The 12,389-nt window shown below is 40.1% G+C and overlaps 2 protein-coding genes across 7 annotated transcripts in view; both read left to right on the top strand.

Annotated features, from left to right (window-relative positions):
* The window catches only part of LOC118409729 (3-oxoacyl-[acyl-carrier-protein] reductase FabG-like), an 876,245-nt gene that overhangs the window by 447,237 nt on the left and 416,619 nt on the right, over positions 1-12,389 (top strand). The gene's annotated exons all lie outside the window — the stretch shown is intronic.
* The window catches only part of LOC118409689, a 34,668-nt gene continuing 24,238 nt past the window's right edge, over positions 1,960-12,389 (top strand). For 2 of the 6 annotated variants that reach the window (XM_035810918.1, XM_035810913.1), the window contains exons 1-3: positions 1,960-2,043; positions 7,600-7,650; positions 9,319-9,406. The gene's annotated coding sequence lies outside the window, so the exon portion shown is untranslated. Of the gene's footprint in view, positions 2,044-2,177; positions 2,703-7,599; positions 7,651-9,318; positions 9,407-12,389 lie in introns of those variants that run through there. The other 4 variants (XM_035810914.1, XM_035810915.1, XM_035810917.1 and 1 more) reach the window with 4 other exon arrangements.

Here is a 12,389-nt window from a genome sequence, read left to right as displayed (position 1 = left end):
GAGGGGGTTCCCTTTCCCTCGTCTTCATTGTTTTACGTCAAGCTATCTGTCCACTGCAAAGGGTGCACCTGTTGGTTGTCGTGGAAACGGCACCCGACAGGGGCGCTTCTCGATCACTTCAAAGCACGCCACACAAAGCGGGGATTTATGAAGGGATCATCTCGGGATTATCTGAGGCCAACCGCCCTTTACACTTTGGGCAAATAAGATTGCTGAATGGCCATGACAGGTGCCGTGGTGATTCTTGAGTGACAATTTAAGTGAAGGACTAGCGCACAGTACTTAGCCCTTTCCCTTGACCACGTCCACCTACATGAAAACACAGAAACGCAAAACCAAGATATAGAAATGCGAATATTTCACGGACATGGCATGCAGCCACTCTCTCATTTATCAAACCGCCAACTGCCATGCTATCATTCATTATCAATTCTAATTGTGACCGACATCAATGTCAAATCTGGACATCTAGTATTGGTGTGTTTAGAAGCTTGCGAGCTTATTTTGAGTACATGCTTGCATTTTCTTCCTCAGAGTTTCTTCATACAGGTTGGCTGATTGTGTTTTCAATTAATCCTGTGAAGGATTAAGCCATAATGCAGAGATAGACTGCTCCATTTGTTCGGTATCATTTTGCCTCGGGTGCTTTAGCAATGGAGGGCCTATTTAGTGATCTGATACACCTGTTGAAATGGAGACCCATACTTTACAGGTGCTATAATTAAAAACAACGGATATAGAGTTTGGACAATAGCCTCAACGCTGGTCACGTGTTGTGAACTTTCGAAGCAATGGTAGAACTATCTTTCACGTTCAGGTTACGAAATCCTGTACGTCAAGCGCTCGAAGACAAAACACTGAGAGCAGATCTGTCTGTTGTGTGGCATTTCAATCGGGTACCGGGTTTATCAGCATTGTGATTGTCTAGTTTGTCTACTATATAATATGGAACAGAACAGTCACATGTACAAGCCACTCTGATACGGTGGTGGTGGTGGGCAATGAAGTTTTATTATAGTCAACGATTTATCAAGGTTTAGAAAATTCTTGGTCGGAAGGTTAAACTGAATGATCCCTTTAAAATTATCAATGTAACAGAAATACAGTGTAGAGTACCAATAAAATGTCACAGTTATAATTACATTGTATTTTATTCTTGATCCACACCTTGCAATTTGTTTGTCCGTCCCTCATCTTTATCGTTTTGTTTAACTGAACAGGAAAAATGAATTAGCTCCGATCGTTCCACACTTCCGCACACTGATTTTGGCCTTCAAGCAGATCCTGGCATTTCCCTATGGGGACAGAGGCAGCATCCAAAAGGCTAAACAGCATCCAATTCGGATGCTGTTTAGCCTTTTGGATACTGCCTCTGTCCCCGATAGATTAGACTTTTGGCAAAGTTCACTTGCCGCCCACTTATAAAATGTTAGGCACCGTTGAATTTTTGAAAAACAGATCTAGAATAGTCAAGCAATATGTTAGGCCATAGATATAACATTTCACTCATCAACTTTTACATTTTGAACGTTATGTGTTTTTCTTTATAATAGATGTTAACATTTGGATGCAGATATTTAGCTAACGGTTTTATACAACTTAATGTAATTGAAACTGCTCCCCGTTTGTAAAGTTCAAATGAAAATTTCAATGGTTTAGATCACTTTTTACGAAAATAATATGCCTACAACATGCAGTCAATGTTGGCTTTCACAGCGGTCAATGACCTTCCATATTTTTTATGGTAATATCCAAGCAGATGTTGGAAGGCAAAATTGTTCCGTTTCTTTTTCCTAGCTCCCCGATTCTGTATCCCTATCGCCTTCTGTGACAGAAACAGGGAGCTAGAAAAACTTAACGATTCTGCCAAACTCGACTTTGGTATCGCTACCATGTAACGTTATCATTTCTCCATAAATATTTTATCACGTCTCATCCGACAAGATATCCCCCTTAGCGCATGCGTCCTGTGCTCTCGGCGCCATCTTTGAAAACATCGACGGTAAAATGAACGAGTTTTCCAGTTTTCCGGTTGCCCCTGAGGTAAGCTTTGAATTTGTATCAATTCTTTTGTCAGAACATGTCGTACATTGTTCCTCCAGTGCACGGCTGACTGGGAGCCCACAAAACAATAGCTAGTTCAATATTTAATTTAGCGAAGCGTTGATTGTTTTGCGTACGACGAAAGGTAGGGAGGGGGGCGGTGCGAATCCGCAAGTTTTTTGGTCGTCTGCAACGCAACGACGAACGTAATTACGTTGACCTACAGCCCTTTACTTGTTTGACATGGGCTGTTTTGTTGTTCGACCAAACCTTTTACTTTTCGGACAGACTTTAGGTACATGTATGCCGTGATAATCCTTGGGAGTACAGCAGTCTGAATAGTTGTGTCACCAAGCAGTGAGAAAACCAACGAAACGTCAAGAAGTCGTTTGGCACGTTCTCCTTTCATCTTGGAGCGACATTCATCGATCTGTCCGAGACAAAGGCTCGGTTGTGGAAGCGTCTAGAGGAGATGTTGAAGTCTGTTTTTCTCCGTTGAGAAGAAGCGTAGCGTTAGGTGTGTGCAAACCTATTCAAAAGGGGGTACTTGAGGGAGTCCACAATTATGTACATATCCGGTTACACGGGCACTGGGCTAATTTTACAGTTCGAAGTACGGAGAAAAATCGGAGGGATGTTTCAAACAGGAGTCGTTTGAGGTGAGTGCTGGCAACTTTTGGAGTGTTTTGTACATTTGTGACCCTATGTTTAACATGTTTTTGTGAGAATGCAGAAATCCTGCAAAACAAAACTCTTGAGGTTGAAGATCTACGTATACATTGGTATCATGACCAGCCCTGACTGTATATAATGTGCATCAGGACATTTCGCTGCCTTTTGCCGTAAGACGATTTGCTGTCACCTACACAACTGGTCTACAACATTTCTTTTTCCAAATCATTGTGTTGCAGCCATTGCACTATCTTCTGCTTTTGGTTAGGGTTAAATGATAAGGGTTGAGAGTTAACGTTAGATGTCCTCTCGATGACTAAACATCTAGAATGACTAACGTTGGAAATACCTCAAATTGTTCAGTATACTGGCCTTGTATTCATTGTGCTTTGTACATTATAGCTTTTAACCTACATAATCTTTTGTTATGATTAGGTTTTTACTTCCTGCATACCAAAAGTTCGTGCACATGATATAGCAGTTCTAACTACCCTTATACCACACACATAGGGTTGTTTCCAAAATATGTGGAAGAGTAACCACTGCTAATCCTCAAGATGTCAGGTATTAGGAGGGTATTTAGAGGTAGCCTGTCTTGTTTTAAGTCCCACGGTAAACACGAACTGGTCGACTGGACATAGAAGGGGGACATATTGGTTCTCAATGGACTGACTAGTGCTTGGTTCATAGTGACGTTGATAGCGCCCTTTGTCGGTTTTTGTTGTGGGATTAACATATCTGGGGTGGTCAACATGCCGGAAACAGAGCCGGTTAACTTTGAACCCAACCGTAACTTAGAAGTAAGCGAAGGGTCATGAACTATGTTCCCACAGTAGGCTACTCGGCTATACAACGCTGCCATGTTTGCCACCGTACTGCCGCGGACAACATAAGGAACAGGTGTCATAACGTGGTAAATATTTGCCGTCCTTTTGTCCGTGTGCTTTTCCTCACATCGTCCGGCAAGGGTTATCTTGGGTCTATCTCGTATTTGGGGATCCCTTTTTAAACAAGAGGCGGTAGTCTCACACAGGTTGATTTTTCTTTGTGGCCTTTTTTTTGTATGTACGATCTAGCCATTTTTGACACAATTCAAAGTGTGACACGACAGTTGTGCCCCGAGATTGTTGTACTCCATTGCGGGTCACTTGGCTTTTCAGGCACCGTATAGTAGAGGCCATATTCAAACCTGCCAGGCAACCGAAGAAAAATGGAGCTATTTGCCTTGTCACCGCACACATGTACCTTTTACAACTCTCCCCCCCATGAGTCAAATGACAAACATGTAATCTCTGTTCATGCCAAAGCCAACCAAACAAAACTATTCAAGTCTTCAACATCCCCCTTTCGGATTTGTAGAATCGATCGATCCCCCCTCTGGAAATCCAGGTGTTGGGGTTATTCAGGTTAAGCCCTGCCCAAATGAACTTATGTCAGGCTGCGGCTGACATATTGAATTTGTGTGGTAGTTACCTGGCTCTTGTTTCAACCTTTTGATTCCTTAAACAGGGGTCGTCCCCAAAGGTCTGTCGGCACTTTTTTAAGTGTTTCACTTAAGTGAAACACGACCTCCCAACACTTACTTGTATTGTCTTTAACAGACTTGAAGGAAAAGACAACCAATCATGTATTGTATTAGATTCTAACTTCATTTTACAAAGTACTTTATCCGTATGTAGATTACCTGTTTTGACCATTATGTAGGTATAGCCTACAGGTGCATTTTGTGGTTGAAACAATGTGTGTCTCTATCCCTACAGCAGCATGATCAGTCATTATGCCATGGCACATTATTAAGGTACAGGTTCTAACAAGCTACATGTATTAGGTAACACTAACAGTAGTTTCTCTGTGTGGTCTGCTGTTATACAGGTGGTGCTCGCTTGCTTTGTACTGGGAATGTGTAATGCTTTAATGGTACAGCAGCACTTCATTGACCTGGTCTCTACAATGTATTCAACTTCCATGAGTTATCGCCCGGCATTCAACCTGAAGTTTGCAAACAACAACGCACAGGGAAATACACACGTCAGTTTAACTGCCCAGGTCAAAGAAGCCAAACCTCTTGGATGGAAATTAATTACTGGACAGGGTTGACAGCTTGAATAGGAGGCGATAGCAGTACTAGCTGTACTATTGACAGGCTATCAGCAGTTTTACTGTACACGCTTTCCTGTATATGGTAATTAGATCTTTGCTACACCTGTGCTCACAGTGACTGAAGAAGGGAAATTTTATGGCATGTTTATATTAGTAATTATTTTCACTGTCCCAGAAATTCAAAGTTGTACTGGTCACACAGTTCCTTCCGATGACTGTGAGTGTGTAAAAAGGGGAGGGGAATGCATTGTATTTGCATATATAGTACCAAGTTCATTTGCCGTTGAATGTTCCATGACAGTTTGAGTACAGCATGGAGCAGAAGGTGTCAGACTCGAGAGTTTGCCTTGCTGTAAGTCCTTTGTCCCTTCATATCTTCTATAAACATGTGTTCCTTTACAAGACGCAGTCTTAATCGTTTTATAATTGCATGTTGGGCCAGTATTTGGAATGTTTTATGCTTTGGTGTCTTGATTTATTATGTTGATTTTGTTGTACCGGCACTTTATGGTAAATCTTTAATTTTTGCCACAAACTCTGCTGTAAGTCTATGAGGTAATGTAGGTATGTTTAGTGTCTAACATCCGTACAAATACTTGTAGATGCCTCAGTACCCTTGGAGTTGTATGCGAGTGAGCTGCAAATACAGTTGTGAGTAGTCAGGTAACTCCAGGTATTAAATTCTCAGAGTCAGAGGAAAGCTGTGAATGATTTTGCTGCTGTGAGAAATTTTAGTAGGCTGGGAAGGGAAACGCTTGAGTCCAATGCATGCGTGATGATAAGGGGTGCGTTTCAGCATATCTGAGTTGACAGAAGTGCATGCATGTTACCATGGACCATAATCCTACATGTATACCTGCAGGACTTGCCATGAAAGAATGCTGTTTATCGAACACAAAGGTACACTTCGTGCCTTGCAAGTTCTGCTCTCTTCTCCTGAAAACCTGGTATCTGACCCATGGCAAAATGACATTTGAGCAACTTGTTTCTTGAAAATTGTACGGAAAAAGAACATGTAGCCAAATTCTTATGATATAGTTTTTTCACCTTTTTTCACATCAAGCAATTCAAGGAAATCCCTTTTATTTTTTTTACATTATAAGCATTTAACAATATGCTGGAGCAAGGACTTATTAAAATACTCTTTCAGCTTGCTAAATTCCTACTTTTCTTATTGTCATTTTTCACATGGTCCATCTGTTCTGGACAGTTGTCTGTTAATTGAACAAAAGGGAGAAGGAAAACAATTTGCTTACAAAAGCACTGTATGTTTCACTCCTAATGTAGCAATTCATAAAATATGCAAAATGTAAATAGAGCAGTAATAGAGATCTTTGTTTTTGAGGTGTAAAAAGTTCCTTTTGTAACAAGTCACATGCTCCTGAATATGGTCGTTAGCTCACACTTACAGTAGCACTACATTTTGATGTGTATTTTTCCTTTCAATTGTTCCTTAAACTACATGTAACCTAATTTGTTCTTCAGAGAGTGTTATCACATTCTTGTTGTGAATCAACAAGGTTCCAAACTCTACATCATTTGCTTAATTCGTTCCTACTGCTTGTGGCTGCTCTTATAACATGTAATCAACATATTTCTGCAAAATCTTATCCTTCCCTAGCTCCAGGCCTAACTGGCTTCCAATTGTTTAGAGTTGCACTGGAATGTAATGCTGCTGTTTTAGAAGCAATGAGATTTCGATTCATGCCAGCTTTTGTGTTGTAAAAAAGGGGGAGGGAAAGTCGTCAGCTTAAAATTGATCTTTTGTTTACACAATAGCAGAGTGTGAGAACCACCTGTTTGAAAATGATTGTTTATGGAGCTTTCTTTTACTAATAGTAACTGAGTAATAGTAGTTGATTAGGTGGCTTAGCCTTTAATTATGGTGGGAGAGAAACTGAAGAGAAACTTATCAGACATAGTTTTACTGATAATCATGCCTCACAGGCAAGTAGACAGTCGGTATGATTGAGTGTCTTGTTATCTAAGTTTCTAACTGACATCCTCTTTGAGGTGCAGTAGGATGAAGTAGCTACATTAGTAATAGTAGTAGCTACATTGGATTTCACATAAGGCTTTAGTTTTTGTAATTAGCCAAGCATACTCTTTTGGGTTCTTTGAGGTTTGATATCTGAGCCTATCACCTTAAGTTTGCTTAGGTCATATCACCATCCAAATTGACATCTGAAATCCCTTACATCAGGTCTTAATTTACAGTATTTAACACTTTACTGTAAGTACAGGTCTAGCTAATGATGCTTAAAGGTACAGGTAGCACATTACTAGATAGGGTCTATGAGATGTTTATTAATCATTGACTGTTTGACATGTACCTAGTTGGTAACTGAAGGATTCAGCAATAAGAAGATTACTCAGCGGTCTTTAGAAATATCAAATTTTTCCACTGTGTTTTTGTAGGCAAGTGACCTGGGCTGGACACCGATAGCGAATCTATCATTTGTTGTGTTACCCCAGAGAGCTGAGCTAACAGTGAAGGGAGGAAGTTTTTGTGGCCATAGTGCGGAGTGTTTACTGGGCTTAGGTCATGTAGTTGGTTGATAAGGTGCCTAATTCCCAGTGGGTTGCCTTAATTTGACTCAGTGCTATTAGGTGACCAAAGAGGAGTACAGGTATGGTATGTACACCTTTATACATGTATGTGCTATGGACCGTTTTCCAAAAGGTGGTAAAAGTAAGAGACGTAAAAAGTTGTTAATTTTTCCAATAATGTCATATATTACCTCAATGAAATTTTGTATCTTTCTTCTTTCATTCTTTATGCAGGCGAGAAAGGCTACTTCATTGATTGACATCACAACGGATGGTTGGATGAAGGTAAAAAGTGGTTCTCTGTTTCTCTTTTTTTTGGTGTGTGTACTGCTCTCCAAATTGTGTTATCTTCTTTCTAGACTTCCACTAGATATTAACAGATTGGTAGAAGGTACAAACTGCATGAGACTAGAGTTATACTGATAGTGATACTAGATAGTTTTGATCCACTTATACCAACATGGACCCCTACTCTTTTCGAATAGTGTGGCGGGACCTTTAGCATAATTGAGGTGTAGCTCTCCTCATACATGGGATCTTCAACTTCATGTTCCATCCTTTAGGACGTACGGAGCTAAGTTCTCATTTACCCTGTGTCATATAATAGGTGAATCGTGCCTTTCTAAAGGGCACAACATCTGAGTCTTCTTAAGGGATTCAAACCCAGATTCTTTACATCCAAACTCTAACTAAGTCAACAACCTGGACCACAAGACCACGTTGCCATCTAACGGACAGTTTGACTAGTTAATAGTTTTAAACAGTTGGATGGTGGGAGCAAAAAAGTAACAGGCGGTTGAGCAAAACATTATTGAACACGTCTTTTAGAGCATATGTTTATACATGTGCATTATGTGCACGTCAATTCTTCCTGCCAATCCTCATTCTAATGGTTTGATGGTGAAACAATTAGTCATTGTGGCCTATAGAAGCATTTCAAGTTTATCCCAGTGTCAAGAATACGGCAACGCTTACAAGTAATTGAAAACGTTTGACTTCCCCCAGCTCTTTGAAGTCCTCTTTGTTGTGGGAGGTCAGATGCCATCTTATGTATGAGGTTGGATAGCATTATAACAATTTCATCAGGGTCAGTGATGTCATGGCAAATGGTGCAATCAAGGGCTAAATACTTCCAGTAGATGCCTCAGATCTCGAGGGTTTGCCCGGGTTACAGGGTATATCCTGTTTTATTGCGCCCCGTATTCTCATTGTGAGACAAGTCCGGAGCCATTATGGACCGTGGTCGTGTGTTTAAAGCACTTAAGGGCTGATAAATTGGTGTGATACTGGTTTTTATTGTGCAATATTGAAGCGTCTGAAGCCACCATTCAAACAGGATTCGAACGTTAGAATTTGAGGAATGGGCTTCCATCCATCATCTGTCACACCTGGCCTTTTGGTGGGTGACGTTACACATTCAAAAGAACTTTCGGAACTGCTCAGTCATCATTTTTTGGGTTGGAGGTTTATGTTTGAATGTGGGATGAATGCAGTGGTGCTCAATAGCAGGGACTGTAAACAGGTATCTATCATAATTTCATGGTGAATCGTAAAAACCTTGCTTAAACATTGAGGAATGTGGAAGAGGCAGGTTAACTTAAATCTGTACAAAGACAATGTGTAGTAGCTTGCTATTAGAATTAAGATTCATTGAGACCGTCAGGTAAGTTGCATACTGGTAACACAAGAACCAAGGATACTCTTACGAGATAATGATGACAATTGACAATGCTGTAACAGTTCTGAAACAAAAGTATGTTGATAAAATGTGTTTTCCGTTGACTTCTTGAACTGTCAAGTGATTTTCACATCATCACTACATGTAGCTAGGTAGCTTTTTGTATGTGTTTTTTTGTACTTATGATTACTTACTTACTTATGATTTCAATAATCAGTATGATATCTGTATAGAATTAATTAAAAGAATCAGAAATACATTTTATTCCTTTCCAGGTTTTAGCCCGATTTTGACCTCATCAGTGTGTGTGACAGCGTTCTGCATTCCATGAAAAATCCTTCCAAGAAGATAAGATTGAGACAGGTGAGATGTCCTGTTTATGTTTATTGTCTAGTGATAATTGCATGGCTGTCTTGTTTTAAGTAGCTTTGTGGTCTGTGTAAATGTCACTTTATCTGCGCTTGTGTTTGCTATGGGTGCTTCCCACCTAGATTTTCAGGATTCCTGTAGTGTTACTTATCAGTCTAATCTACCTTTGCACCCGAGGCATTGTGTGGCACAATCGGTAAGGTGTTTGACCCAGACCCCAGAGGTATACCGGTACAAAACCGCTGATTTGTCCCGATGTTGTGCCCTTGGGTAAGATGCTTTATCATTTATGTTGAACTTTACTCACTTCACTCAAGTGAAAATGAGTACCTGCTTCGGTTAGGGTCGTCCCTCGGATAGGACATTTAATGGAGGTCCCTTGGTTTGAGGAGAGCCACGCCTTGAGTACATTTAAGAACTCGCCACTCTTTATCAAAAAGAGTAGGGGTCCTACCCGATGTGAGTGGTTCAAAACCTACAGTCCTATGGCCACACCTGGGGTATTACTGTCGTATTGAGGTCACCTGATAGGCGCCCAATGGCAGCTCGCTCCAGACCCTTGTGATTTAGCCCCTGGGCCTATTGTAAGCTCCTCGCAATTCAGCCCCTATCATGCACCTAATAACAATTGTAAGGACAAGCTGTTTATGATACACAGACACTCCCCTGCATTGCTGATATCTTTACTCCAACTTGTAGCTCTTTGTTATTCCGATAGCCATGAAAGTTTGTCAATGTGAAACCAAAAATTAATGTATATTTCAATGCTACTCTCAAAAGTGCCCAAGAAGACCACTCGGGTCACTGGTGATCACTGTAGCCAGGCATTATATAATGCTTGTGTCAATGGGAAAAGTATCTACGGGACCACCAGAAAGTGGTCCTTATGTAGTGGTGGTATTGTGTACATGTTTGCCTTTACTGTAAATCATCTTAAGTTTGCATGGCAGAAAGGGAAGGAGGAAATACGGCACGAGACAGAGGACAAATTTTTATGTTTTCTTGTATTTTAAAAAACACCACGAGTAATTTTTGAGCACAGCTTAAGGTTAGAATAGTTACTGCAATTCCCTTGTTAGATGTGTACATAAAACTAGCAAAATTGTTTGCGCCCCTGCTGAAAAGTTTTCGAGGATTCAAAGCCCCTTATTGTTTTTCTTTTTTGTTTCATGTCTCCGAGCCGTAATCCCTCTCAAAACAACCTAATGCATTGTTTGAATGCTCCAGCTGGTATTCTGATAGAGTAGTTGAAACTTCTCCATTGAAATGGAATTTGCTGTCATTAGATCACAGATATGTTATCTACCTGTGTGTTACCAAGGATTAAAGGATAATCTGATGTTGGGGTAAGAGATATCTTGGCCCTACCCCCTGTATTTCACACAAACATTCCTAAGTTTCTCCAAGGTATCTATGGTTTTGCGGCCACTTTCATCATGTGCAATATCTATCCCAACAGTCATAACATATTGATTTTTAAAAAGTATAGTTGAGATCCATCGAACAACTTTTGGTGTATAGGGCTGTGCACATCTCTATAGCCCTTGGGCCACACAGCTTTGCAAGCACTACAGCAGGGGGCTAGTCTTACTGGTTCAACTTCTCTTGTAAGTGCTGAATGTTCAGCAGAGAAAGTAGTACTGTCGATTTTTATGACCTGGCCCAAATTGAAATGGATTTGAACCCATGACCTCCCAAATGCAGGGCAAATGCTCATACACCATCAAAATATAATTACTTGTCAGTCTATGTGAGTGAGATTTCTACATGTTAAACACTTCATTTTGGTGTGATTATATGATATAGATAAATGATTTAAAACCTCTAAATTTAATTTCCTTCTTTGTTAATTATTCTGTAAGCCACTGTTTTACTTTGTTTGCAATTAGCTATTGGGTATGGCCTTGTGATAAAGTTATATATTTTGATTTTGTGTAAAGCAGTCTATTTCCTAAGACTTTAAGGGGCTGTGCACACTCTCTCCAAGCAAATGTACATGTGTATTAGTTAGGTTGCTGTGATTCTATAATAAAAACTGCTGGCTCTGATTTTAAGTTTTGAACCAAACAACCTTTGAACAACGGTAATTATGTGCATGTTGATCATCAATTAGACTTTAAAATGTCTTCAGTGATTTAACTCACACTGATTCTTGTCTGTTTGGCCCAATGTTTGCAAATCACAAAGCCCTTCAGAGCATTCCGATTTGTACATTTTAGCTGCGATTCTGATAAAACGGTGAAAACATGTCCATCAACGCTATCATCTTATCTTAGATATGTAGTCCATGTTGCTACGACTCAAAAGCGAGCTGGGTGTTGGGTATAGATAAGTCGATTCTGTCCTATTCACTATTAATGAAACATTCCTATCTTGGTTTATGTATCTATGGCCTCACGCTGCCTTGATTCTACAGACCCTCACACATTGTTTGTGGTCACAGTTTGACTTGTTGCACAAGTCACTTATTCATGGCTTTTGTGTTCTGTTCCATCCACTGCTGACAAAAGTATAAATATTTGAAGACTTTGACAAGAAACGTTCTGTAGTTGGAGCGAACTTTCTACTATACAGGTTTTAACCATATACTTTGTGCCCTTTACTCTTTTTGAAGTAATTATAATCTTTATAGGCGCCACCGATTTCAATATAGAGGCGGGGTAACCATGGACATAGTCTGGTCGTGCAAGCCTTAATCCTTCAGACAACACGGCCTCTGCAGCAATATTAAATAGAACTGACACAAGCTCTTTCAGATTGTTTAATTGGCCGTTGGGCACGCTCGATTACCATTCAGTATTATTATAAACAGTATGACCGCATTAATAAGTCATAATGCCACCCCTGACACCTTAATATAATCATTACGTAGATGCTTCTGCTTGAAAGTTTTTTCTTCCTTTCTAGAATACCCAGCAACATCAACAAGGTTAGACCTCACCTCAATGCTTGTTTGGGGGAGAATACAGACTGCTAA

Source organism: Branchiostoma floridae, chromosome 2 (genome assembly GCF_000003815.2).
Source record: "Branchiostoma floridae strain S238N-H82 chromosome 2, Bfl_VNyyK, whole genome shotgun sequence".
NCBI classification, from domain to species: domain Eukaryota; kingdom Metazoa; phylum Chordata; class Leptocardii; order Amphioxiformes; family Branchiostomatidae; genus Branchiostoma; species Branchiostoma floridae.
The sequence above is the reverse complement of the archived record's forward strand: the minus strand, read 5'-3'. Positions and strand labels throughout refer to the sequence as shown.